The following is a 27,326-nucleotide window of genomic DNA, read 5'->3' on the forward strand; positions in this document are numbered from 1 at the left end:
TAAACATGGGAAAAACATCCCCATAAATAGGGGTGTGAGATAGGAAGGAAATAAGCATTTATTAAGCACCAAGCACTTTCAAAGAAGATCCTCACAACAACCCAGGAAAGTAGGTGGTACTATTATCATCCCCATTTTACTGTTGAGGAAACTGATGAGGTAAGCAAAGTTAAGTGACTTGGCCAGGGTAACACAGCTAGTAAGTGTCTGAGGTCGGATTTGAACTTAGGTCTTCCTGATTTTAGGCCCAGCTCTCTATCCACTGAGTCATCTAGCTAGCACAGACTGGACCAAGATCTAGGTAGCTAGATATTTTGGAGAGAATAGTGGCTTTGGAGTCAGACAACCTGGGTTTAAATACTAGTTCTGTTAGTGACTACTGGTATAACTTCAGGCAAGTCACTTAGTTTCTCCAGGTTCTCAGTTTTCTCCTCTGCAAACCGAGGATTTGGGACATAGTCATCTCTAAACTCTGACACTCTAAACCTGGAGTTTTTACAGCACGGTAACGTTCCATTACACTCATGTGCCACAATTTGTTTAGTCAATGAGCAGCTACTTTGTTTTCCTATTCTTTACTATCCCAAAAAAAGTGCTGCTATAAATATTTTGGTTAGGTTTTTCTTGGAAAAGAAAACTAATCAGCATAGAAACTCAGTTGTGTATAATCATTCAACAGAAAAAGACTTTTCTCCAGATTCCTTCTTTAGGATTACTGAAGAAACAAAGAATAATACCTTAAAGAAAGGCAGTATGGTGGGGGAGACAGAGGACTTGCCATGGAGTTCTGATACATGCTGGCTAGGTGACCAAGAGCAAGTTATTTAACCTCTCACAGCCCCAGACAACTCTCAAAGACAGAATATTTGATAGATAACTATATTATCCAATTGAAATTAATCTTGATTTTTAATTCTTACATGCACATTTATTGTAAACTTTATCATGTATTTCCAGTGCCCTGGAGTCTGGAAGGTCTAAGTTTAAATCCAACTTCAGACACTTATTAGCTGTCTGATCCTAAGCACATCACCTAACTTTTGTCTGCCTCGGTTTCCCCAAATGTAAAAAGGGATAATAATAGAGCTTGACTCTGTTAAGGATCAAATGAGACAATATTTGCAAAGAGCCTAATACAGTGTCTGCCACATAGTATGTGTTGAATAAATGCTTCTTCCTTCCTTCCTTTCCTATTGAATAGGGGGTATAGGAAAGTTTCCTGAAAGACAAGGGAAATATTTTGATGAAAAAGGTTCCATGGATCACCTTTCTATTTCTTAGCCAGTACTAGATAGTTTTTAAAGCAAATGAATATAGGGTTAAAGTTTGGGGAATAAGAATTAATTATTTGGTTTAAAAAAATTGTCGGGAAAAATGGAAAATAATCTTGCAGAAATTGGGCATTATATCACCAATGTGATGCTATGTGTACCACTGTGGATGCTATGAATATGTAAGCATATTTCCATATTTGAATTGCAAGATATAACAGACTCTCTTCTTTGAAGACAAAACCAAAATATTTATTCATATACTAGAAAGCCAAATCCACCATGGTAATAAAGAAGCTGGTACACATTACCAATGGAGGAAGCACTGTCATCCTCAAGTCTTCCCTCTATCAGACCTCCCCACAAACAAACTCCCTTAGGCAAAATGCCCCTCTCTCACCTGCTAGATTTGTTATGTCCTTGACTCCTTCCCCTCCTCTAACGCCCTTACATTTCAGTGTCAGAAATATCTTGACTTTTGATTCTCTGAAATGGGAGGAGGTCCCATTTGGGATGGATAAAGTATCTGGAATGCTTTTCCCCTCATTCTAAGGTTTTCTCCTCATTTCCAGAAAGTAGGGATATTCAAGGGGTCCCTGCATGCCTGCCCTCCCAATGCTATGCTATTCTCTTATTCCCCAGGGCCAACTACAAACAACAAACATTCATAAACTTCCTATTAGGTGCACTGAAAGGACTCTGAGGACACAAAAATGAAAAGTGAAACAGTAATCTTAAAGACTGGCCTTCAACTGCAGAGATAGAGATGGGCACTAGACCTGTGATTTCAATGGTACAGTAAATACAAGGTAGAGAAGTAATAAAGGCAAAAGGAAATTCCACACAAAGTACACAGGAAAATCTGAAGGGGGAGAGACTACTTTCAGCTGGGGACAACAGCAGGGGGTGGAAAGATTTCACACAGAAGGAGCATCTGAGTTAAGCCTTGAAAGAAGATAGGATTCTGAAAGGTTGAGAGCAGGAGGGATACATTCTAGGAATGAGGACAGGCCTACAGCAATGCACAGAGCTGAGACAGCATGTCAGGATTGAGAAACTGCTATTCCATTTGGATGGAATGTAGAATAAATAAAGGCAGTTATCTGAGATAAGGCTAAAAAGACAAATTGGGAACATATTATAGCAGACCTTAAATGCCAGGAAAAGAAGGTTGTATTTTATCCTAGAAATAAGAAGGCTCTCATTCTTTTAAAAAAATTATTTGTTATAAGGGATCGCTCTCTAGGAAGGGAGAAGAGAAGGTTACAGGGGGAAATCTAGGCAACATATAAACAAAAGATATCAATAAAACTCTGCTGTGTATGCAGTTGTTTTTTTAAAGAAGCAATAATAAGGAGCTGAAAATGTGTGAGCAGGAGGGTGATGTGGCACTTTAGGAAGATAATTATGGGAGCCCTGTGAAAGATAAATTGAAGAGGGGACAGATTGGAGGAAGGGAGATCAATTTAAGGGGCTTATGCCATAGTACAAGTAAGAGGTCAATGAGCATGGAGAGGTCAATGTGTACGGAGAGAAGGAAGCATATTTGAGGGACATTATGGAAATATTTGGCAATGGATTTTATGCGGAGGATGAAAAGGGGAGAATAGTTAAAGATGAACTGAAATTAAAGCCTGAATAAATGAGAATATGTTGATGCCATTAAGAGAAATGGAGAAATTGACAGGAGGGTCAGGTTTAAGAGAAAAGTTTAGTTTGGAACATGTTCCATATGAGGCAACAGTGGGACATTCAGGGAAGATTTTTAACTGAAGTTGCAGTTGTGAAATTTAGAGGAAGCATTAGGATTGAATATGTAAATTTGAGAATCATTCATGTAGATGATGACACACCAAGGGGAGGAGATGGGGCAACCAAGGTAGACAATGCAGGGGGAGAGGATACATAGGAAGAAGAAATGGTCCAGGCAGAGCCTTGAGACACCCCTACTTAGGGGGTAGGAAGAAGACAATGAACTAGTGAAGAAGCCTGAGGAGCAAGCAGACATCTAGGAAGGGAACCAAGAAAGAGATCAATGTCATGGAAGTCAAAGAAAGGAAGAATAATAGAGGTGATAGTCAGCAGCCATAGGATTTAGCTGTTAAGGGATCAGTAGTCAAACAAAGGAATAGAACTAGTCATAAAAGACAAAATAAATATACATGATAAATGTATAACAGATGCTTATTTATTGACACAAGTTCAGCCAAAACAAAAATGCTGATATTCAAGATGCTGTGACTGTCTGAAAGGCAGTCTCACCTCCCCTTTTTATCCTAAAGGGGAAGAAAGAGCTTAGGAGCAAGTGAGATAAGGGGAGAATTTCAGGAGCTCCAGCTGTGACACTTGGGAGAAAAAACTCATACATAATGAAACAGAGCTTTTCCTCCCAAGGAGCAACCAGGTGGCATAATGGAAACAGCACTAGGCCTCGAATCAAGAACACTTGGGTTCAAATCTGGCCTCAGACACTTACTAGTTGTGTGCCCCTGGTCAAATTGATTAATCCTGCTCCCCCATCTGTAAAATGAACTGGAGAAGGAAATGGCAAAACACTCCAATATCTCTGCCAAGAAAACCCCAACTGGGGTCATGAAGAGTAGGACACAACTGAAAAAATTATGCAACAATGAAACAGAGAAAGAAGCAGTTATGATGGTGTATATGGAGGTAGATAAAGTGTTAGAAGACTGGAAAGATAGGAAAGAGCCATGTTATGAAGACCTTTAAACAGAGAACTTTTTGTGCGCACTTCAGCAGCACATATACTAAAATTGAAACAATACAGAGAAGATTAGCACAGCCCCTGCACAAGGATGACACACAAATTCGTGAAACAGAGAACTTTTATATTTGACCCTGAAGAAAACAGAGAGCTAATAGACTTCACTTAGCAGGAAAGTGACATGCCATCCTCAGACCTACAATTCTGAAAAATCATCTTGGCAGCTGAATGGAGGATAAAACTGAGTGGGGACAGCCTTAAAGCAGGGTGACCAGATAGTGTGTGCAAGATGTAATGAGGGCCTTGACTAGGATTGTGACTGTATATGTGGAGAGAAGAGTACTTATAGGAGAGATACTGTGAAAGTAAAAAGGACAAGATTTGGGTATGTTGAGGGAGTGGGCGTTAGCAGTTAAAGATGATGCCAACGTATGTATTATTAATTCCTTTTCCTTTCTCCTTTTAATTATCTAATTCTTCCCTTCTTTCTTCCTTTCTTTTCTCCCCTTTCATTTAAGTCATTAAATTACATTTAAGTAGTTAAAAACCTTCTTCATTTCTGCCCCTTCAATTTCTTTTGTTTGTTAGGGTTCTTCCTCTCATTTTTAACACCTTTTATAAAATATATATATATATATATGCCTTATTTTCTTTATCCGTTCTCTTCCTTTTCTGTCTATTCTAAATGTTTAATTTTTGATTCATGTCTATTAATTCTTTTTTTTTAAAGCAATTGGGGTTAAGTAACTTGCTCAAGGTTACACAGCCAGTTATTTCTGGGTGTGGTGCTGAGTATCTGAGCCCAGATTTGATCCAGGTCATCCCGACACTGGAGCTGGTGCTCTTACTCGCTGAGCCACCTGGCCTCCCCTAAGCAATTGGGGTTAAGTAACTTGCTCAAGGTTACACGGCCAGGTGTTTCTGGGTGGGTGCTAAGAGTCTGAGCCCGGGGATTCGATCTCCAGGTCGTTCTGACACTGGAGCCAGTGCTCTTACTCGCTGTGCTACCTGGCCGCCCCATGTCTATTAATTCTTTTGTCAATCTGTGTTCTTCATGGAATTAAAGACTGGGTGCCTGGGTGAATAAAGGAAATGGTTATATCCTTAAAACTAATTGGGGAGTTTGAAAAGGGGACAGGGTTTAGGGGTAAGATATTGAGTTCAGTTTGGGACATGTTGAGTTGAGTCCTAGGAGGGCCATGGAGATGTCTAAGAAATAGTTGGAGATGTATTTCTATGGTGAAAGAGAGAGGCTAGGGATGGACAAAGAGATCTTAAGGTATAATTCCAAGGAAAACACGCTTCTCCTAACATTAGCAATTAAGGAAATATGTTTGTCTATAATAAGAGGCAGGGTAAAATAGTACATGGAGAGTTAGCCTCAAAGCTTGGAACATGTGAGTTTAGTCTCACCCTTGGCATATAAATCTTTGTAACAAATATGCATAATCAAGCAAACAAATTTTTCCATAGACCACATCTGAAAATATGTATTATTCTGCATCTTGTGCCCATCAGTTCTGTCAAGTAGTTAATATACTTCATCATTAGTCCCCTGGAATCATGTTTGGTCATTACGCTAATTATAATTCTTAAGTATTATAAAGCTGTTCATCTTTATAATATTGTTGTTATTGTATAAAATGTTCTCCTGATTCTACCTACTTCATTCTGCATCAGTTCATACAAGTCTTCCCAGGTTTACCTGAAAGATACTTTCTTCCTTGTTCCTCTAAATTGTTTATTATATATTTTATGGCTAAGTCATGTATTCATTTGGAGCTCCTGCTTTTTTGGATTTACCTAATGTATAGTAAATTTTACTGAAGTCTCATTTTTATTCTACATATACCTTTGTTTTGTTTAATCCCTTCACATTTAAAGTTATGAGAGTTAGATGTGTATTTCCTCCATTTGGTTCTCTAGTATTACTCGCCCCCATACAGCATCCCTTCTCCTTGGGTTGTCTACAAATTCAGTGTTTGTTGTGCATAAGTTTTTATGTAAGTTAACATTAGAATGTAACTAGAAAATCCTCTATATAGTAGCTGATTTTCAGTTGGTTAGGATATTTTGTACCAAGAAACTTAATCAAAATTGCAAATGCATTTATGTGGTATCTCTGATCTTTCCATAAGTCTTTCCATAAACATTGTGCATCTGGCAAGAAATTATGTAATTTAGTATATTTGTTTATTAAATAAATTAAATAACAAAAAATATAATACAACTGCAAGTTATTCAGAAGCACTGATAAACAAGAACTATATTTTGACATAGCAATAACCATTTCAATGGGTAAGAAACTCTTAATAACTGCACCATTACTAGTGTAAGATACTCATTCTTAAATTTTTTGCAACTTTTTACACCTGTTGTAAAAAGTGACATTATTTATATTAAGTTATTTTACCAGAAACAAGCTCCTTAGCATTACATACTAGTATTCCTTTACTTTCGTTTACCATAATTTGTTTAACCATTCGCCAATTAAGTCCACTCCCTTAGGTTCCAGTTTGTTACTACTGAAAAAAAGAACTGGTATAAATGTTTTTGTACATGTAGATCCTTTTCCTCTTTCTTGGATCTCTTTAGGGTAGTGTATGGGTCAAAGGGTTATACATAGTTTAGTGACTTTTAGAGCATGATTTTAAATTGCTTTCCAGAAAGGCTGGACCAATTCACCAATGTTGTTCTACCAATAGTTCACTAATGTACCTCTTTTTCTGCAAACCTACAATACTTGTATTTTCTCATTTCTGTCATCTTTGCTAATCTGATGGGTGTGAAGTAGAACCTCAGAGTTATTTCAATTTACATTTTGCTAATTAATAGTGATTTAGAGCATTTTTTTTTAAAGCAATCGGGGTTAAGTAACTTGCTCAAGGTTACACGGCCAGGTGTTTCTGGGTGGGTGCTAAGTTTCTGAGCCCGGATTCGATCCCCAGGTCCTCCCAACACTGGAGCCGGTGCTCTTACTCGCTGTGCTACCTGGCTGCCCCTAGAGAATTTTTTATATAATTGTTTTTAACTTGAATTTCTTCCTTTGAAAACTGCTTATGGGGGCAGCTAGGTGGCACAGTGGCAGCCCTGGAGTCAGGAGGACCCGAGGTCAGTTCCAGCCTCAGACACTTAACAGCCACACAAAAAAACTAGCCGTGTAAACTTGGGCAAGTTACTTAACCCCAGTTGCCCTCCAAAAGGCAAAAAAAAAAAAAACACAAAAACCTGCTTATTCCTATTCTTTGAATATTTATTTATTGGCAAATGGCTCTTAGTCTTATAAATACAAATCAATTCCTTATATTTTTTATCAGACTTTCATTAGAGAAATTTGTTGCAAAGGTCTTTTCCCCAATCTTAAAAGAGGAAGAAAAACAAAAAAGTCCTAATTCAGAAAAAAAAAGAGAAGTCAGTACCAGAGACAAAATGGAGGAAACATAAACCTAGCTCTCATAACTTTAAATATGAATGGTGTAAATAATCTAATAAAATAAAATAGAGTAGCAGATTGGATAAGAAAATAAACCACCACAATCTGTTGCTTACAAGAAACACCTCTAAAAAACAAAGGTATTTACCTATTTTTCTTCTAATTTAATTATATTGGTTTTGTTTGTACAGAATTTTTTATAGTTTTATGTAACCAAAATTGTCCATTTTATCTTCTGTGATCCTTTGTATCCTCTTTTGGTCATGAACTTTTCCCCTATTCATAGGTTTGAAAGGTACTTTCTTCTTCATTCCACTACATTGTTCATTATATATTTTATGGCTAAGTCATGTATCCATTTGGAGCTCCTGCTTTTTTGGATTTACCTGAAGTATAGTAAATTTTATTGAGGTCTCCTTTTTATTCTACATATACCTTTGTTTTTTAGTTGTGTTTCTTATAAGCAACAGATCATGGGGGATTGTTTTCTTATCAAATCTGCTACTGTTCTTTATTAGATTGTTTAACATTTAAAGTTATAAGAGCTAGATTTGTATTTCCTCCATTTGGTTTTCAAGTACTGCTTTTTTCCCCCTTATAAAATCTGAATTAGAACTTTCTGTTCCTCTTCATCTTTCTTTTGGTTGTTTTTTTTTTTAAAGACCCTGCTTTATCCCTATAATTATTTTTGGCTTTTTCTACTTGAAGAAAACCCTATTTCCTCAGGTTCTCTCACCCCACCCCCTCAAACTCACACCTCCCTTAAACTGCCCTCCCACTTGCCAACTCTTTCCCAAGTTTTGGAGTTTTGCTTAATTTATTAATTCTTTTTTCTTTTTATTTAGTTATCCAATTCTTCCCCTCTTTCCTCCTTTTTTCTCTCTCTCATTTAAGTGGTTAATTAAAAATCTCCCTCCTTTCCATCCTTTCAATTTCTTTTGTTAATAAACAAAGCCTTAATCGGCTTTTAAAAATTTCTTATTCACCACCTTCTTCTAGAAAAGATATTTTTTACTTTGTTCTTATGGTTAATTCTCTTTTTGTCCATTTGAAACTTTCATTCTTTGATTCATACTTACTCATATTTTGAATAAACTTATTTTTTCTTCATTCTGTGTTCCTCATGGAAAAAAAAAATTCTAAAGAGCTATCTCTTGTAAACAATTTCTTTGTTATTGCTTTGTAAATCTTGCCCTCTTCTCCCCCTCCTTTTTTTTTTTTTCTGTTGTCTTACTATTGATTCCTGCAGGAGGTGTAAGGATAGAAGCATTGCTCCCCCAATACAAATATCTCTGTATCCCAGATTATACAATCTAATTCTACCTCCTGCTCTTCCCATGATCATTTTCTTTTCAATTTGCCATGGAATCTCCCCTGAGTCTGGTGGGGTCAGTGGTTCCAAGTTACTTATTTCCCTTTTTTTTTTTTTTTTTTTTGAGGCAGGAGGTTGCTCATGAAAGATCAATGCTCTCTTAGAGGAAGTGGTGTCCCTTAGCACCAAGTCCCTATATATTTTACTCATTTTAAGTCCTTGCATATTTTACTCATTATAAGGTCCCCATCTCCTGTTACAGAACATTTTTCTACCTACCTGGAAGTGTTCTTCAGTGTGACCCTATCCCACCATTGAATCAAAATCTTCACCTCTCTTTCTTCCATCTTTCAATCCCTATCTTTGCCAATTCACCCATTCTCCTAAAGACTCTCTCCTTGCTGAGAGACTACAGGAGTTATTTTCCCTTCATTGTTTACCATTGACTTGATTAGATGTCATGCAAATTTAGGGCAGAGTCTGAGTAAATGACATTATGATCGGTTAGAATGGTGGATTGATACTCCCAACCAAGAGTAGCATAGGAAGACACAGACAGATGAAGTCAGGGACAGAATCATAATCCTTTGCTCCCACTATCCCTTGGGCAACATGCTAGGTGGTGGTCTGGTGGAGCAGTCAGGTGTGGTCTCCTGTGGAAGGTTTAGAAATGCTCATGGCTCCTCCAGAGAAAGAACTGATAGAGTCTGAAGGTAGATCAAAGCATACTATTTTTCACTTTTAGTATTTTTTTTCTTTTTTTTTAAGCAACTGGGGTTAAGTAACTTGCTCAAGGTTACACAGCCAATTATTTTGTGTGGGTGCCAAGTATCTGAGGCCAGAACTGATCCTGGGTCTCCCAATGCCGGGGTCGGCACTCTTACTGTGCCACCTGGCCGCCCCTTCAGTATTTTTTTCATGATTTTTTCCCCCTTTGGGTCTGTGTCTTCTTTAACAACATGACTAACATGGTAATATATTTTACATGATTGAACATGTATAACCTATATGAGATTGCTCCAGGAGAAGAGAGGTGAAGGAGGGAAACAGAAAATTTGGAACTCAAAATTTTTTTTAAATGAATGTTAAAAATTGTCTTGACATGTAATTGGGGAAAATAAAACATTACATAAAAAAAAGAATTGCTGGCAGCTGAGATTTATATAGAGTTTTGAAACAAAGGGTCTCCATGGCAGCTGTTACATTACCAGAGGGACAATGTGGTCAGGGAGCGTTGTCTAGTAATAAAAAGGAGTTTTATAAGAATTAGCCAAGAAGGCCAGCTTGGGATGAGGAAAGTGGAATTTTTAGTTATGTTTTAGCAGACAGATTGCTGGAGAGTTTCAGCAGCCAGGTCTAAGCTGAAGTATGTGCATTTCAAATCTTAAATGCACAGATTATGTAACAGTATGACAATCCTATAAATATGAAACTATAGATTCCCCATCTATTCCAGAGGCTACAACACAAATTTCCTTCCATCTTTTTACTTCCCCTATTCTCTTTCATGCCCCCTCCCATTCTATAGTTTAGTTTCACAAAATCCATTGACTCACTTGTAAGGGATTATTGTGGGGTTGAGTCCATGGTGTTTTAGGCTACTTTTACAATCATATCCCGATTTCTTTACATCTCACATTCAACTTTATTCCCTTGTGCACTTTTAGAAAGAAATTTTTTATTGATCTCTTTGGGGGTTTTTTTGTTTGTTTATTTTTTACTCCCTACCATAGATGTCTTTCTTTTCTAGTCTCTAGAGATGGGGTAACTTAGTGTTTTCCTTTGTAGTTATATTTATTGACCTTTCTTGTGGCCTCAAGGCCTGATGTAGTCCTCTAGGTCCTCAAGTGTGGTCCTTTGACTGAATTCAACCTTCACAGAACAAATCCCCTTAATAAAAGGATTTGTTCTATAAAACTTGTATTCAGTCAAAAGGCTGCACCCAAGGACCTAGAAGGCCACATGTGATCTCAAGACTGCAGGCTCCTCATCCCTGCTCTAAATGAATTTCATTTTTTTCTCTATCTTTATCCAACAATCCTTTGGTATTTTAATTGCTGTAGCATTTAATAAATAAATAAATAAATTTAATTTCAATTGCCATTTTTATTATATTGGCTCGACCTAGCAATGAGTAATTACTATTTCTCCATTTATTTTGCTCTGTTTTTGTTTCTTTAAACAGTGTTTTATAGTTGTGTTCATGTAATTCCTGTGTGTGTGTGTTAGTAAAGGGACTCCCAAATATATTATGCATTCTGTAGTGATTTTGAATAGAATTTCTCCATTCTGTTATTTTTTTTTTGTTAACATACAGAAATGCTGATGATTGATTTGGATTTATTTTCTATTTAGCAATCTTGCTCAAGTTATTATTTTGACCAATGGAGTTCTGGGTGATTTGTCTAGATTCTCTAGCAAAAACATCTTAACAGCTGCAAAAAGGAATAGTTTCATTTCCTCTTTGCCTATATTCCCTCAAATTCTTTTTCTTTTTTTTGTACTATAGCTAGCTAGCATTTCTAGAACTCTTTAATAATAGTGGTAATAATGGATACCCTTGCTTTACTTTTTATTAGAAAAGCCTCTAGCCTTTCTCCTTTGTGTGCAATGTTGGCTCTACTTACCATATTAAGGAAAAGTTCACTTGTTTCTATCCTTTGTAGTGTGTTTTTAAAAATAAAAGTGGGTGTTGGATTTTGTCAAAATCTTTTTTTTTTTTTTTAGCAATCGGGGTTAAGTAACTTGCTCAAGGTTACACGGCCAGTTATTTCTGGGTGTGGTGCTGAGTATCTGAGCCCAGATTTGATCCAGGTCATCCCGACACTGGAGCCGGTGCTCTTACTCGCTTAGCCACCTGGCCACCCCTAAGCAATTGGGGTTAAGTAACTTGCTCAAGGTTACATGGCCAGGTGTTTCTGGGTGGGTGCTAAGTGTCTGAGCCCGGGATTCGATCTCCAGGTCATCTCAACACTGGAGCTGGTGCTCTTACTCGCTGTGCTACCTGGCCGCCCCTTTGTCAAAATCTTTTGCAGCATCTAGATATATAATCATGTTGGTTTTATTGTTTATGCTATGAATATGGTCTCTTATGTTTATAGTTTTCCTTTTATTGAATCAATCCTGCAGGAAATGTTTTAATAATAACTTTAAAAATAATAAATAACTTTGTTGTATTCTCTTCGCTAATATTTTATTTCATATTTTCCCTGGTATATTTGCAAGGATTCTTTCAGTATACTTATGTTTCTTTGTTTGTTTGTTTCATTTTAAATGTTTTTGAGTTAACCTAAACCTCCCCTGCATTAGTATTGTGGATACCCATTAAAGAAAAACAATTTTTTCCCTCGACATTTGTGCTACAATATGTTAGCAAGCTCTATTAGTCAAACTGATATAAGGAACCAATGAATAACTATTAAGTAAGTGTGAAAGTATTTGGGCATGTTGTGAATAAATACATACATGGAGTTTAGTGAGAGAGGTAGGAAAGGAGGAAGAGGCAGTGGGGGAGGAAGGAGAGAAGGAAAGATAGAATAGACAGAGAGGAGAAAAAGAGGAAGAGGAGACAGAAAAACAAACACAGAGACAGAGAGAAGGCAGCCATAGCACCAGTGTGCAGTAATGGATAGAGAACTAATCTTGGCATTAAGAGGACCTCAGTTCAAGTCAAGACACATACAGGCTATGACCCTCAGCAAGTTACTTTAATATTTTTTTTGGAGGGGGGAAGGCAAGGCAATTGGGGTTAAGTGACTTGACCAAGGTCACACAACTAGTAAGTGTCAAATATCTGAAGCCGGATTTGAACTTGGGTCCTCCTGACTCCAGGGCCAGTGCTCTATAAATCATTTTAATTCTTAAGGCTCTATGATCTAGGCAACTCTAAAGCTATAATTCACAGAAAAAGAGCTGGCTTATATTAGTAGAAGAAATTCCCAAAACAATGGGGTCACGGGTAAATATGTATATATATTTATATATTTGCTATTTGTATACATATATACATAGATGTTCATATGTGTATACATGCATAGATAAGGATGCATATAAATATGAACATATTTGTGTATACATATTGTACATATATAGCTTTGAAATGACATGATTGAACTCCTATTTTACATTGCTTACTTTTGTGCTAAAGTGAAGAGTCATCAACAGCTACTGGGGTATTGGAGAAATGGTGTTTACTAGAAGGTCAGATCCTCATCAAGGATTATTGATTGTCAGGCAGCTTGCCCACAGATTATGATGAGAAGATGCTGAAAAGATATTTTGCCATGCTGCAGACTATTTGGAAAGTACTGGGTAAAACATAGAAAAGGAATCAGGTACTACTATTGTACTGTGTTAGCTGCCTGAATCTCAAAGGCTTTCATTCTTAGAAGCCAAAAGAGAAAACTAATAAAGGGAAATTAGTAGTAACATCCCTTCCCTTCTTGCCATCTGCTGACCAGGAATTGATGAGTGAGTTTAAAACTCTGTCATCAGGATAGATGGAGGAGAATGTAGGTGTCCTATGGAGGAGAGTCACTCTTCTCAAAAATCAGGGACTCAGTGATACCATCCTTCTTTGAGGGCAGTGAGGTGGCACTACAGACTGCTCTAGACTATTCTAGACTGAGCAGTAGGGCAAGGTGTTCTCTGGTCAAATAAGGATATTTTACTGTAATTGGCTAAAGAGGAAGTCTTTGCTAGCCACTTAGAACATGCCACCATCATGCCTGGGGACCAGTGCAGAGTAATGTAAACAATTACTAGAACACTCAGGGAGCTTGCTTTTGACATTATTTAGATACTGAAAATAAAACACCTTGAGGACACAGGGCTCAAATGTTTGTGGTGTTGACAACTCAATGTAGTCAGGGGCACCAAAGATCCCTATATGAAATTCCAATCTCCCAACAGGATGAAGAGGAATCCACCAACTTTGTTTAAATATTCGATAAACATGCTGAAAGACAAAATCAGGGGTGTAGTAACTCCTACGGAGTGTATAGATGACAGTAAACTGACTTAAGTGTGCAGAGGTATTGTATATAATTGTAATGTAATGCCAAGCAAAGGCAACTTCCCAAGGTTCAAAATACCAGCATAGGTGCTCTCCATTTTATTCAGTGACCAACCAAGAACAGAGAAGATAAAAACATGACATCATTCCAAAATACAGCATTTACTAAGTGTGATTAAATAATCTCCAAGGACTACCCCACCCCAGGACCTTCCAATCATTCAATCAATTACAAAGTCTCTGTTCTAAATACTTCTCCACCCCTAGGCTATACCTTAATTTAATCCACCACAAAGTCCCTCTTCTCAAATGGAGATTAGTTTCCAAACAGAAGGTCAAAAGTTCCCCACCCCTGGATCACAATTGAATCTACCCCAGAGTTACATCAAGTTTAAACACAGCACTTAATACCCAAATGGAGGTCTTTTCTTCATCTTGACAGGAGGCAAGTTCTCAGCAATCTTAGTTCCTGGGGAGACAAGGCTTAGCAAGGCCATAAGATACATTGCCAGTCCCTTCATGAATTCATCCTCTGTCTGTAGAACAGTCCTAGAACCCCTGAACACATTAGCAAAGCCCTCTCCCAGGATTTCTGTAAACATACAACAAGAAAATCCTTCTTCAGGGCTTCTGAACCAACAGAAAGGTTCCCAGACCCCTGCAACAACAGCACTGTCACCAGTGGACAGTATTCACTCTGTCTGCAGGACAGTCTCCAGACCCCTGCAACAACAGCACTGTCCTTCACCAGTGGACAGTATTCACTCTCTGTCTGCAGGACAGTCTCAGGGCTTCTTAGCGAACAGCCAGGTTCCAGGACTTCTTCAACAACAGGACTGTCTTTCACCAGTAGACAAATCTGGCAAAACAACATCAAAACAGACAGACAAAGTACCAGCAAAACAGCCATGTCTCCTCAGTCCTTGGCAGCTCAGGGGGCAGGTCTCAAAAGTTCCGGGCAATTCAAAGCGGCCACCAGCAATTCTCTTAGTCTCTCTCTCTCCACGAGGTGCTGCTTCCAAAAAGTTTCTTCCGCCTCTCTCTTGTCTCTCCAAATCTATGTCACCAGCTCCTCCCAGTTCAGGACTTTCTTTTCACATCCACAAGTCCATCCCACAGGTGGGATTAACAAGCTCTGGGTTTTAACACAATCAATTTGAAAACCATGCCAATACAGGGGGAATCTTTAAATGCCATTACTATCACAATAATTATCAGAGAATCTGGAGCTGGAAGAGATCTCAGAGACCATTCAGTTCAATCCTCTCATTTTATGAATGAGGAAACAAAGACCAAGAAAAATTAAGACACATTTTCAAGAGCCCAGACGTTAACACCTGGTATGTGAGCTATGGTCCTCTGACTCCTAATCCAGCACAAACTGTAACAGGACTAGGATTCAGACCCAGTTCTGTGCCATCCTCCAAGTTCAGGGCTCTTTCCACCACACTGCCCAGCTTTCCTTGACAGTGGATCTGTGACTTGGGCAGTGGGAAGGACACCTACTCTCCTACTGACTCAGAACATTCAGTTAGGCAACAACAAAAAGACAGCAACAGAAGTCTCCAGGTGATCCCCTTAAGTGAGAACCAAAGCAGAGCCTTACCTTGCTCCTGGAAGCCCAAGCCACCTGTTTGTTGGACCAATGAACAGTCATTTCTTCCAGATGTTATCTGCCCTCACAGAGGCCCACATAGAGCACAGTCAAAGGGATTTTGCTGGGGTTCTTTTCTTCAATTGTGGACTAGAAAGGCATATGAAATGAAGGTGGATACTAGTGCATATGTACCCTCCCCAACCCGTTTCCAGATCCCCTTTATATTTTGTCTTCCCTCTATTAAAATGTAAGCTGCTCAATGACAAGGGCTTTCTTGCTTGCTTATATGTGTATCTCCAGCACAGTACCTGCATATGTAAGTGTTTAATAAATGCTGTATTATGAATGTATGTGTCTGTCCATCTATCTATCTATCTATCTACCTAGTCATCCATCCATGTGTCTATCTATCTGAAGGAAGAATTTGTCAGAAGCTAATTTCAGTTGCTCAAAACAGCTGATATATTTGCTTGAAGCAAAGATAGGGTAAGAGAGAGGGGTCACTTCTGGTCTCACGTAATTTTACCATTGCCATGCTAACCTTTCCTCAAGTATCCTTGTGGAATTTTATCTCCTTCACAGACTCTCTGAAGATCTCACTGGCTAGAGACTGACTCACAGAAAGGGAACAAATTCTGAGAGCTTGTCTGATCCCTTTTGAGACAATTAGCTGCACAACAGGATAACAAGCACCCTGTTTGTATTTAGGACATCTTCCTAGTCTCATTCAGACTTTCAGGGCTTTAAGAGATAAGAGTCATGGAGCTGGAGCACATGATGGGAGCAAGGAACCTTAAACAGTAGGATTGGGGATACTAGAGTAACTGGGACTTGTCCTGGGAAGATCATTTTTACCCAGAATCTTCAAGTACTAGGACCGCTTAAAGAATCTCATTCACTATCCCACTGGAGAGTCCTCCCTACATTTCATTGTTCATAAGAGAAAAAGAACAAGGCCAGCCTCCTCTCCCATTTATTTAAGCACTCCATAAGTGCTTTTCTGAGAACACTTTCCTTCCATGAAACTCTGAAGAGAAGTGAGTGTGAAGAGGAGAGACAGCAATGACTGTCTGTTTCCTTCTAGGTGAAGGAAGGATTCCCCATATTTTCCTTTTTATTTTAGTCCAGGTGAAATAAAGTTGCAGGGATCACATACTGAATGATTAAATCGTCTGTTAACAAGGAAAAATATAGATAGAATCCACAGTATCAAGAGGCTTGGAGAAGATCCAAAATATAATTACATTGCGTATTTAATATTTTATCATTTTTCATCCCCTAGACTGGAACTCAGGAGAAGGGGAAACTGGCAAAGGCACCATGCTGGGGAAGGGAAAGCCTTCAGGATTTTTCAGACTGATTGGCTGCGGCTTTGAGCGCCTTCTAGTGGCCAGCACGACATTGCAACATGTTTTGTTTTGTTTTGTTTTTTTAAAAAGGTGGCTACCCCTCCTTCCCCATTCTCTCTCCCCTTCACACTCCTCGCCCTCTGCCCCTCCTCCTCCATAGTCTTCGGAGAAGGTATAGCTATGGCAGAGCGTCACCTTGTGACTAACTCAGATATTGCACCTTAATTTAAACTAGGGTCTCTGCCTAGGTGACAGCATTCATTACTCCCTTACATCTCACTACTGAGGATTGAAGAGTCAGTGTTTCTTGCTGCTTTAAACAGTGACTCTGCAGTAACTACTGTGTTCCAGAAATTTTAGGAACAATAGAGCCAGAGAATTTCAGATTTGGAGACTTTCTTAGTGCCTGAGAAATGGTAGAATTATTTGAAAGAAAACTCAGCATGAAAGCCAGTGTGTTTTTATTGCATAAGAATATGTGACATGCCCAAAAAGTAGTACTTACAATCCACCTCAGTGACTTTCAGTCTTTTCAGTTACTGTTTAGGAAAACTGCTCTCTTTGGTAGATCTCAGGACCCAATTGAAGGAATTGTTAAGTCAATGAAATCTTAGAACCCTGCAGTCCACATGCCTCATCCATAGTGGTTGCAAAGAATATTGGAGAGAATAGGATGCATGTGGAATATTGGACTTTGAATAAGAGAACTAAGGTGGATCAGTAACTATTTACATAAAGTTCATGTTGCCCTGGGAAGTCAGTCAGTCAATGAATATTTATTAAGTGCTTACTACATACCCCAATGTTAAGCCCTGGGAATATAAAGAAAGGCAACAACATCATTCCTGCCCTAAAAAAGCTCACATTATAATGGGGGAGACAAGATGAAAATAATTATCTACATACAAGAAATAGTGTACGTGGAAAGTATTCAAAGAGGAAAGAGACTAGCAGGGAAGGCAGACTAGGAAAGGTCTCCTGCAGAAGGTGAGATTGGAGTTGAGTCCTGAAGAAAGCCAAGACAGCTAGGAGTTGGAGGTGAGGGGAGAGAGCCTTCTAAGCATGGTTGGGAGATGGTGCAAGAGGGGATTGGTAGGTCCAAAGGACAATCAAATTGGGCATATCCTTTGATCCAGCAGTTCCATAAAAAAGGGAAAAGGACAAAAATATTTATAGCAGCTCTTTTTGTGGTGGCAAAGAGTGGAAATTGAGGGGATGTCCATCAATTGGAGAATGGTTAAATAAATTGTGGTATATGAATGTATTGGAATACTAATGTGCTATAAAAAATGATGAACAGGTGAATTTTGGAAAAACCTAGAAAGACTTCTATGTACTGATGCAAAATGAAGTGAGCAGAACTAGAACACTGTACACAGTAATAGCAACAATGTGCAATGATCAACTATTACTGACTTAACTCTTCTCAACAATACAATGATCCAAGGCAAGTCCAAAAGATTAATGATGGAAAATGCTATCCATATGCAGAGAAAGAACTCATGGAATCTGAATGCAGAGCAAAGCATACTATTTTCATCTTCTTTACTTGTTTCATAGGTTTTTTCTTTTTGTTCTATTTCTTCTTTCACAGAATTACTAATATGGAAATATGTTTTACAAGATTATACACCTATTACCTATATCAAATTGCTTACTGTCTTAGGGAGGAAGGGAAGGACAAAAAAATTTTGAAACTCAAAATTTTATAAAAATTAATATTAAAAATTGTCTTTACATGCACTTGGAAAAAGTAAAATCCTATTTAAAGGTTTTTTTAAATTAAAAAAAAGAGGACAGAATTGGGAAATGAAGTATCCTATATCAGGAATAGCAAGTAAACCACTGTAGCTGGATTATAGAGTATGTGGCAGTGAATTATAAGTAGACTGGAAAGGTAGGAAGGTGTCATGTTATAAATACCTTTAAATTACTAGAAGATCAAATATTCCTGAAGGAGATAAGGAGCCACTGAAATTTATTTATGTGAATGGTAATGCAGTCAGATTATGCTTTAGGAAAACCACTTTGGACTCTGAGTGGAGGATGATTATAAGTCAACAGGCATTTGTTAACTCCCATTATGTGCCAGGCACTGTTCTAAGTACTGGGCATACCAAGAAAGGCAAAAGACAGACCCTGCCCTTGAGGAACTCACAATCTAATGGGGGAGACAACTAGCAAATGATTATGTACAAAAGAAGCTATATACAGCATAAATAAGAAATAATTACTAGAGGGAAGGCACTAGAATTAAGAGGGATTAGGAAAGACTTCCTGTAGGAGGTGGAATTTTAGCTGGGACTTAAAGAAAGCCAGGGAAGTCAGATGGTAGAGATGAGAAGGGAGAGCATTCCAGGCATGGGGAACAGGCAGGGAAAATGCCCAGAGTCAGGAGTGTCTTGTTTGTCAGCTATCAAAGGAGGCCTGGGTCACTATATCAAAGAGTATTGTAGACTTGAAGGTTTGGTTAAAGGAGGCAAACAGGCTAGGTGACATATAAATTCATATTGTTTATTCCCTTAAAGCTACCCAAAGACAGAGAACTTATATGTACAAGGAACCAGAGTGTGAATTCTGACTGACTGATAAAAGAATGACCAGCTTTAAATATGTTTTAGAACAATCCCAACTCAGGGTCTCTATGTCACTCAAATTTATGTTATCCATATATGTTTAACCATATTATGAGAAAGGAATTTTCATTTTTTTTTTTTGAGCAATTGGGGTTAAGTAACTTGCTCGAGGTTACACGGCCAGTTATTTCTGGGTGTGGTGCTAAGTATCTGAGCCCAGATTTGATCCCAGTTCATCCCAACACTGGGGCCGGTGCTCTTACTCGCTGTGCTACCTGGCTACCTGGCCGCCCCAAAAGGAATTTTCTTAATTGAATAGGTGGCAAATACAATAAAGAAAGAGAGTTGACAAAGTGTCCATTGAAATTATGACCCAGGATAATCATGTTTTCTTTACCATTAACATGCCATAGCATAGTATATGCCCATAAAATACTAAGAAAAAGTTCTATTACTCAAAATAGTGTCTGCTTAAGGGTCTCACCCTTAATGGTCATAAACAGAGGGAAAATGCTCTTAGTTAGCCCCATCTGGCCTTGTTTTTTTTTTTTTGTCAGTTATTTGTTGTTTATTCAGTATTTAGGGTTAGTATGACACTTGAAGAATTGGCTGCATTGTTGTACATACACAAATCTTTTTATATAATATGGAAATTTACAACTATTGATGTATATATGTGTCTGTGTGTGTGTTGACAAAAATCAGGTCCTCTGGAAATGTGAAGCATGGGGCCATGCTGTAGGAGCCCTAACGGAGAGGAACACAAGGTAATCAATGCATCAATAAAGAATTACTACTGTATGATGTCATGTAGTCAGGAGTGTTGTCATCTGGACCTACAGGAATCTATAGTACCTACATAGAAGGCAGGTAGTTTATACACCTGTGGGGCACTATCTGCTTGACACCAACTACTGAGACTATACAAGTCATATCCAGTATCATATGCAAACATCAACAGGGTTTAAACAAATAGTCACACTCTACTATTCCCCATTTCTAACTTTAGGAAGAGACTAGAGTGGGTTCACAGGTTTTACATTTCTGGTGTTCAATCACTAATCAGAGGAAGGATTTGACCTATTTGAAAAGTGCATCATAATAACCCCTTAACCACTGTCATGTTCTCTTGATGGCAGCACATTAAAAGGTTTTCAAATGGCAGCTCCTTCTGGATTCCCCAAAGAGTATCTGCACTCTTCTTTAAATGGTTCTCCTCTGGATTCAGGTTTACCTTCACCACATCTGAAATGCCATTCTGTCCCAAGATACATGGAACACTAAAGAAGACATCCTCATTAATGCCATATAGTCCTTTAATCATGGTGGAAATTGGATGCACTCTCCTAAGATTCTTCATAATGCTTTCTGCCAGATCTGCCACAGACAAGCCAATGGTCCAGGAAGTGTAGCCCTTCAGCTTGATCACCTCATAAGCACTTTTTTTTTTAAAGCAATTGGGGTTAAGTAACTTGCTCAAGGTTACACGGCCAGGTGTTTCTGGGTGGGTGCTAAGTGTCTGAGCCCGGGATTCGATCTCCAGGTCTTCTCAACACTGGAGCCAGTGCTCTTACTCGCTGTGCTACCTGGCTGCCCCTAAAATGAAAGTATCTATTGCATATAGCCTTTTTTTTGCTTTTTTTTTTTTTTGGAGGGCAATTGGGTTTAAGTGACTTGCACAAGGTCACAAGACTAGTTTTTGTGTTAAGTGTCTGAGGCCACATTTGAACTCAGGTCCTCCTGACTCCAGGGCCGGTGCTTTCTTCACTGCACCACCTAGCCACCACGTCTCATAAGCACTTTCAACCACCTGTTTATGAACTTCTTTCCAATTCTCTGAATCAGCATCAGTTCCTATTTGAGGGTTAATATACTTCAGAGACACACCAGCAAGATTCACACCACTCCATACAGGAACACTGGAGTCTCCATGTTCACCAAGGACCCATCCATGACAACTTGAAGAATGGACACCAAGTCTCTCCCCCATTAGGTAACAGAAATGGGCAGAATTCAGATTGCAACCACTTCCAATAACACGGTTTTTAGGAAAGCCACTTAGCTTCCAGGCCACATATGTCAAAATATCCAATTGGAATACAATTAATTTGGATTGGAAACAATAAGCAGCTTGCAATTAGGGCTGTATTTAACAATATTGGGAATGATGAATTTAAAGATATTCACATTACGCTGGACCAAATTAAGACGACTTTCTCCCTCCTGTTGACATGCCCCAGCTGTAACAATGACAAGTTTTGAGTTTGCAGTTACACTGTAGTCTTTTCCAGAAACAATCTTTGGCATTTTGAGGAAAAGGCTGACATGTTGGAGATCCATCATCTCTCCCTTTAGTTTGTCTTCTATTACATCAGCTAAGACAAGTTCGTCAGACAAATCCTTTGTTAAGATACTGATGGCACATGCCATGCCAACTGCACCAACCCCAGCAACAGTGATCTTGTTCTGGGGAATCTGTTCCTCCTTTAGGACATTCAAAATCAGTTGATCCTTAATAGTAGATGTCATTTTGGGGGATATCAAGGTTTCTGGTCAGGCTGTGAAAGTTGTGAGTTATATGTGAGATGGCTGCTCTGAGAATCGCGCCCCTATCTGGCCTTGTTGATGTAGGAAGAGGTATTCTCTGAGTTTACTCAGAGAACAAAGGGATAACTGTTAGGTTGAGGGGTTTCTTCTTCTGATTGATTAGTTCAGGCTATGGTCCTTATTGAGGTCCAAATGATATTATATGATTATCAGTATGGATGGGTTTAAGAAAGTGTAAGAAGACTAGAATGTTGTAGGAGGTTATGAAAGGCTTTGAACAACAGAGGATTGTTGATAGACCTTGGCAACAGATTGGTTATGGCGGCAGGGGCTGTGAGAGAGTGAGGAGTTGAGCATGTAAGGCAGGAGCCTGTATGACTGGACAAATTATGGCACCCTTGAGAATAAAATACAAGTGCAGAAGAGAGATGAGTTTAAGGGGAAAGATAACTAATTCAGTTTTAGATATGTTGAGTTTAAGATGTCTACTGAACATCTAGTTCAAGATGCCTGATAGGCAGTTGGAAATGTTGGACTGGAGGGCAGCAGAGAATTTAGAACAGAATAGGTAGATTTCAATAAATTCATTGATAATTCAATAAACATTCATTACATGCCTACTACATGCTAAGTGCTAGTTTATGAATCATCAGCATAGATATAATAATTAAATCCATAGGGACTGATGAGATAACCAAGTGAAATAGCACAGAGGGAGAAGAGATGACAGGGAACCACTGGAGTTTATTGAAAATAGGGGAAATATAGTCAGACTCGTGCCTTAAGAAAATCACTTTGGCAACTGAATGGAGTGTGGAGAAACTTGAGGCAAGGAGACCATTTAGAAGGTAACTGAAATAGTCCAGGAAAGAGGTGATAAAAGTCTGTACTGGGGTGGTCGTTGCTTGAATGGAAGAAAGGGGACCCTTGGTTGAAAGGCTGTGCAGGCAGAATAAGGAGATGTGACAACAGATCCGCTGTGCGGAGAGTGGGAGACGACACCGCGCTTGCAAACCTTGTGTCTTTTGCCTCTCTTTTTATTCCAGCATTTAGCACAGAACCTATAACATAGGAGGCCCTTAGGATCGCTTGTATATAGTATATAGTAGTGAATGTTTGTTGGTTGACTGACAAGATCATGCAAGAGCATGAGGAATACTGCAAGTATTCGATTAGCTAGAAGCTCCCGGTTTAAAGCTATCAGTTGCCAATTGCCAGCTATACAGCGTCTCTATCAAGTCATATAGTATTTCAGCATAGAATGAGTACTCATCCCCAGAAAAAAAAAAAGCTATCATTAGCTGGCCAATTCCAAGGAATTATTAGTGACTAATATTCTAGGATTGATGACTACTAACCAAAAATTATAAAGAACCATGCCATCATTGTAAAGCCTCCCAACAACCTCACCTATGTCCATAAAGAACCAAAATCAGAAGAACTTCTGAATGCAGATCAAAATATATCATTTTCACTGATTTTATTCTCATGGGGTTTTCCCCCATTTTGATCTGTTTCTTCTTCTACAACTGTGACTAATATGGAAACATGCTTTACATGACAGCACATGTATAAACTGCCTAACTATATCAAACTATCATTTTCAGAAGACAGGAGGGGGGTAAGGGAAGGAGGGAAAAAAATATGGAACTCAAAATCTTGTAAAATGAATGCTAAAAATTTTCTTGATATGTAATTGGTGAAAAAATAAAACACTTTTTTAAAAATCAGAAGAACCAAAAGCGAAAATTTGGTCTGATTACTCTTGCTTATGTTTGGATATAATTAGATCAAGAAATGATTAACTGTCTCACACATGCATCACTGCTGGCTTTTGTAGATACACCTATGGGAACTGACAACGTATGAAGAACTGAATCTCAAGTATGGACAGACAACCCCAGATCTATTCTAACAAGAGCAAATTTGGATGCCACCAGTCAGAGATGGGTAGCAGGAATGGCCAACTATAAATTCAGTCTACATTACCAGGCAGACCAACATAGAAGCCAGTGCCCTATTCTGTAAGCTCTGGACATTAACAACCTTGTTGATCCACAAGAAAGAAGTAAAAGCAGTCAGTGACATGAACAAAGCTGGGCAAAAAAAAAAAAGAATGACAAGAAAACACAGCTTAGAGTCTGAGATTTCCTCTGGGAACATCATGTATTGGTGGTAGTAAATGCAAATAGCTGCCTCAACCTGATCATCATTGGACAGTTGGTGTTGATTTAAGCTACAAGATAAAAGTCTAAAAAAAAAAGATAAAAGTCTACAAGAAGTGATACAGTCCACAAGAAAGGGAAGTATTCCTAGTGGTATGGATACAAATGGTGTCCTAAGTGTTAATATTAAGGGTTACTTTCCCAGGACCCCTGAGGGGGGTTTGAGGTTCATTCATAGGATGTAGCCCATCCTATAACTTGAGATACTGTAACTTGAGGGTGTCTTAATGCCATTTTCCCCTTATCTTGAAATACCATGAAACTTATACCAAAAGAATTGCTTTTGTCCCCCTTATCCTGTGTTCCCTATCCTGTCATTCATCTTCATCACCCTGTGTCCATGATAATTTTTCCTTATCTTGCAAGCAATCATTTTCCTCATCTTGTTTGTACTTATCCTGTCCCTAAATCTCCAATCCCCATAAGAAACCCTAAAAATTACATCATCATCCTGGTCTATATAAGTATAGCTCCCTCAAATATCAGGGTCTCATTTAGCTTTCTTGCTGAGGAGGCCCATGATGCTTTTTCACATAAAATAAAAAGCTCCCATTGTCTAGAAGAGAAGGTCTAAGTGAATTCTTTCACACCTGAACTTGCTCTCCCAACTCTGACCTCAAAACTAGAAGATCAACTGCAGCTTCTTGGAGAGCATCCTCCAAGGAGGTACTGCCAGAAGCTGAAACTATGCCGTTGTGATAGGAACAATAACTTAACCCCTTGGTTCTCAGAAAGCCAGGCTAGTTTTTCCTTAAAAGGTTATCTTCAAGACTTGACTGACCCAGAGGAACAAGGACTCAAGCTATTGACATAACTTCCTGTTCACCCAAGTACAAATGAACTTTCAGAAACTCTAGACATTCTCTGATGCTCAAAGGCAGGAGAGCTTTATTCAATGAATTAGCTAAGAGTGTTCTCAATGCATATCCTTGTTGAATATTTTTCTCCTGATTTGGCTAAGTAAATATCCTTTTGCTAACAGTTAAATGATTCATGACTAGATCTCATTTTGTTCCAATGTCAAATAAAAACTACTTAGGGACCAGCTAGAGTCAGATGAAGCCCAGAACATTTGTGAAAGACTGGACTAAACCTTCAAGAGTTATAAAAAGGCAGGTGGTGCTATTGATTCAGGGTAATGAAAACTTTTCATGATGACTTTGGACATTTGGACAAAAAAAAAATAAACAAAAAATAGCAATAACCCTCTGGAACTGAGCAGGTGCTATTGGTCCAAAATATGGCTCAAACAACTTACTTAGAGAACATAAGCCATAGCCAGACTTTGGACTTCTCTAGAAAGGGGTAAAAGGAATAATAATAGTACTCTTTACCTAGTTCCCATACACATACCCCACCAGGAATAAGGAACCCCCCAGCCTCTTCCCAACCAGCCTGATAGCCAAAGTGTTCTAGGAAAAGTATATCGGTTAATAACTTACCTCCCAGGATCCATTCTGATCAAGATTAAGACTTGAGAGCAGGGGAGAGCTAGCCTTGGCAAGAATCTGGAAATCAAGAATTTCACTGTGCCTTTCTTAAGAAGAACCATAATGACCATATTTTCCTTTTGCAGCCTGCTTTGCAGCAGGTGGCAAAATTCATATAAAGATATTTTTAAATATCTTTAAGCAGGGATTAATCCAGTAGGATGCATATCTACAATTTCTTCTTCAGATGTGTGACTCTCAGCAATTCACAACTTCTGTGAGTCTCAGCTTCCTCATCTTCTTTAATCTCTCTAAATTTAGTTTCAGTATCAGGGCTCTTATTTTTGTCAGCATGGACATATAACCCAGTGAAAGGGCCTTGTTCCTTGACCTCTGGTATTTATTTTTTTCTGTTCTAGGTGAAGAAAATAGGGTCTCCATTCCCCAACGAGTTCAAAAGGTCTTAAGAGTTCCTTGGCACTCCAATGTTCCAGGATCTGGGACTCAAAGCCAGTGCAGCATTGATGTCCCAAGAAGCAAGAAATTGCTTTTGGGACTGAGATGAGGACTCATTCAGTCACACCACATTTGGACAAGAACTTGGTAGAACCAATGTTATGTGGGAAATGAGCTAAGTTATGAATTTGCCTCTCCCTAAAGACAGTACAAGGAGAGAATGGTCTGAGGTATTGAGGAAAATGTCTGTACATTTGTTCTTGCTATATCTTTGAAATAAGTAGCCCTTTGTTAAAGCTAATCAATTTAAAGTGGAATGGAATTGTAGCTCTAGTAAATGGCTCTCAACAGTGGGGATGGGGAGACTACCACTAGTGTGGTCTCAAGTTGATTGCAAGAGAGAAAAAACCTCTAACACCTCAGGGTATCGCTCTGGAACCCCAAGGTGTTATTTAGTAGGTCTGATTCTAGGAAAATGAACTAGAGTATACTTTTTGTTGTTGTTGTTCAGCCTTCATACTCAAAGAGAGTCAATGACATCATGATGTTGGATTAAAGATACAATGTGTTTGATTGTGGCTGATCCATCCAACAGAGCTCAGAAGGCTCTACCACAGACCAGGCACAAAGAGTTCACATGAACATTTGGGGTGGAGATGTCTCTCAATTTGTGCATCTCATGTTCCCTCTGTGCTTTTTGAGATTCTGCTTTGCTTATGGAGCACAGTGTCTTCTTTGATGGGAGCATCCCATGCTGGGTTGTCCTATGCCAACCTCTCCTATGTGTCACAAATAAAACTAAAATTCTTTGGAGAGACCTTAAGAGTGTCCTTGTACCCTCCATATAAAGATGGTGGGGTTTATTGTACTGCCTCAGGATCGGGTCACTGTCTTCAGAAATTATACATGGGTTATTCTTAAGGAGGCTGAGCTTGCTGATTAATGCAGATTGTGAAAAGAAATTATAGAAACTGTGCAACACATCACTGCACAGTGTAAAAAGAAAATGGCACTGTGAAATACCTGGAAAGAAAGGAACTGGTGGCTAAGATTATGCAAAAACTCAATATAACATGTAAGAAAGTTCTCAAAATATCCTTAGAATTCAACAAATAAGTTTGGAACTTGAAATTAAAAAAAATGAATGTTAAAAATTGTATTTACATGTGATTGGGAAAAAATAAAATTTTTATTAAATTTTTTTGTTCATCTTGAATCCAAATACAAAAAGAAAAAACAAGGAAAATACTTCCATGTACACAGCACAACATAAAGAGAGGATTCAATATATAACCATGGATTTCATTTCAGATTGTTGACTTTTTTTGTAAAAACTATGTACTAAACACCACACATTGCTTTCAAAGCTACAATGATTTTCTTTTCTTGTG

The 27,326-nt window shown here is 38.5% G+C and overlaps 1 long non-coding RNA gene, 1 other non-coding gene and 1 pseudogene across 2 annotated transcripts; 2 read left to right on the forward strand and 1 right to left on the reverse strand.

Moving 5' to 3' along the window:
- The first annotated feature begins 4,015 nt into the window (after positions 1-4,015).
- LOC138150339 (U6 spliceosomal RNA) lies at positions 4,016-4,122 on the forward strand. Its single transcript, XR_011165550.1, has one exon. It is a non-coding gene; the product is annotated as a U6 spliceosomal RNA (small nuclear RNA).
- A 3,277-nt stretch (positions 4,123-7,399) lies between these two features.
- Positions 7,400-27,141, forward strand: LOC138150057 (uncharacterized). Its single transcript, XR_011165496.1, has 2 exons — positions 7,400-7,569; positions 23,665-27,141. It is a non-coding gene; the product is annotated as an uncharacterized lncRNA (long non-coding RNA).
- LOC138150055 (L-lactate dehydrogenase A chain-like) lies at positions 20,565-21,806 on the reverse strand (annotated as a pseudogene).
- Positions 27,142-27,326: the final 185 nt, after the last annotated feature.

Source organism: Petaurus breviceps, unplaced genomic scaffold (genome assembly GCF_028583685.1).
Source record: "Petaurus breviceps papuanus isolate PSGF00001 unplaced genomic scaffold, PetGlider_PUasm1.0 90865, whole genome shotgun sequence".
Lineage (NCBI taxonomy): Eukaryota > Metazoa > Chordata > Mammalia > Diprotodontia > Petauridae > Petaurus > Petaurus breviceps.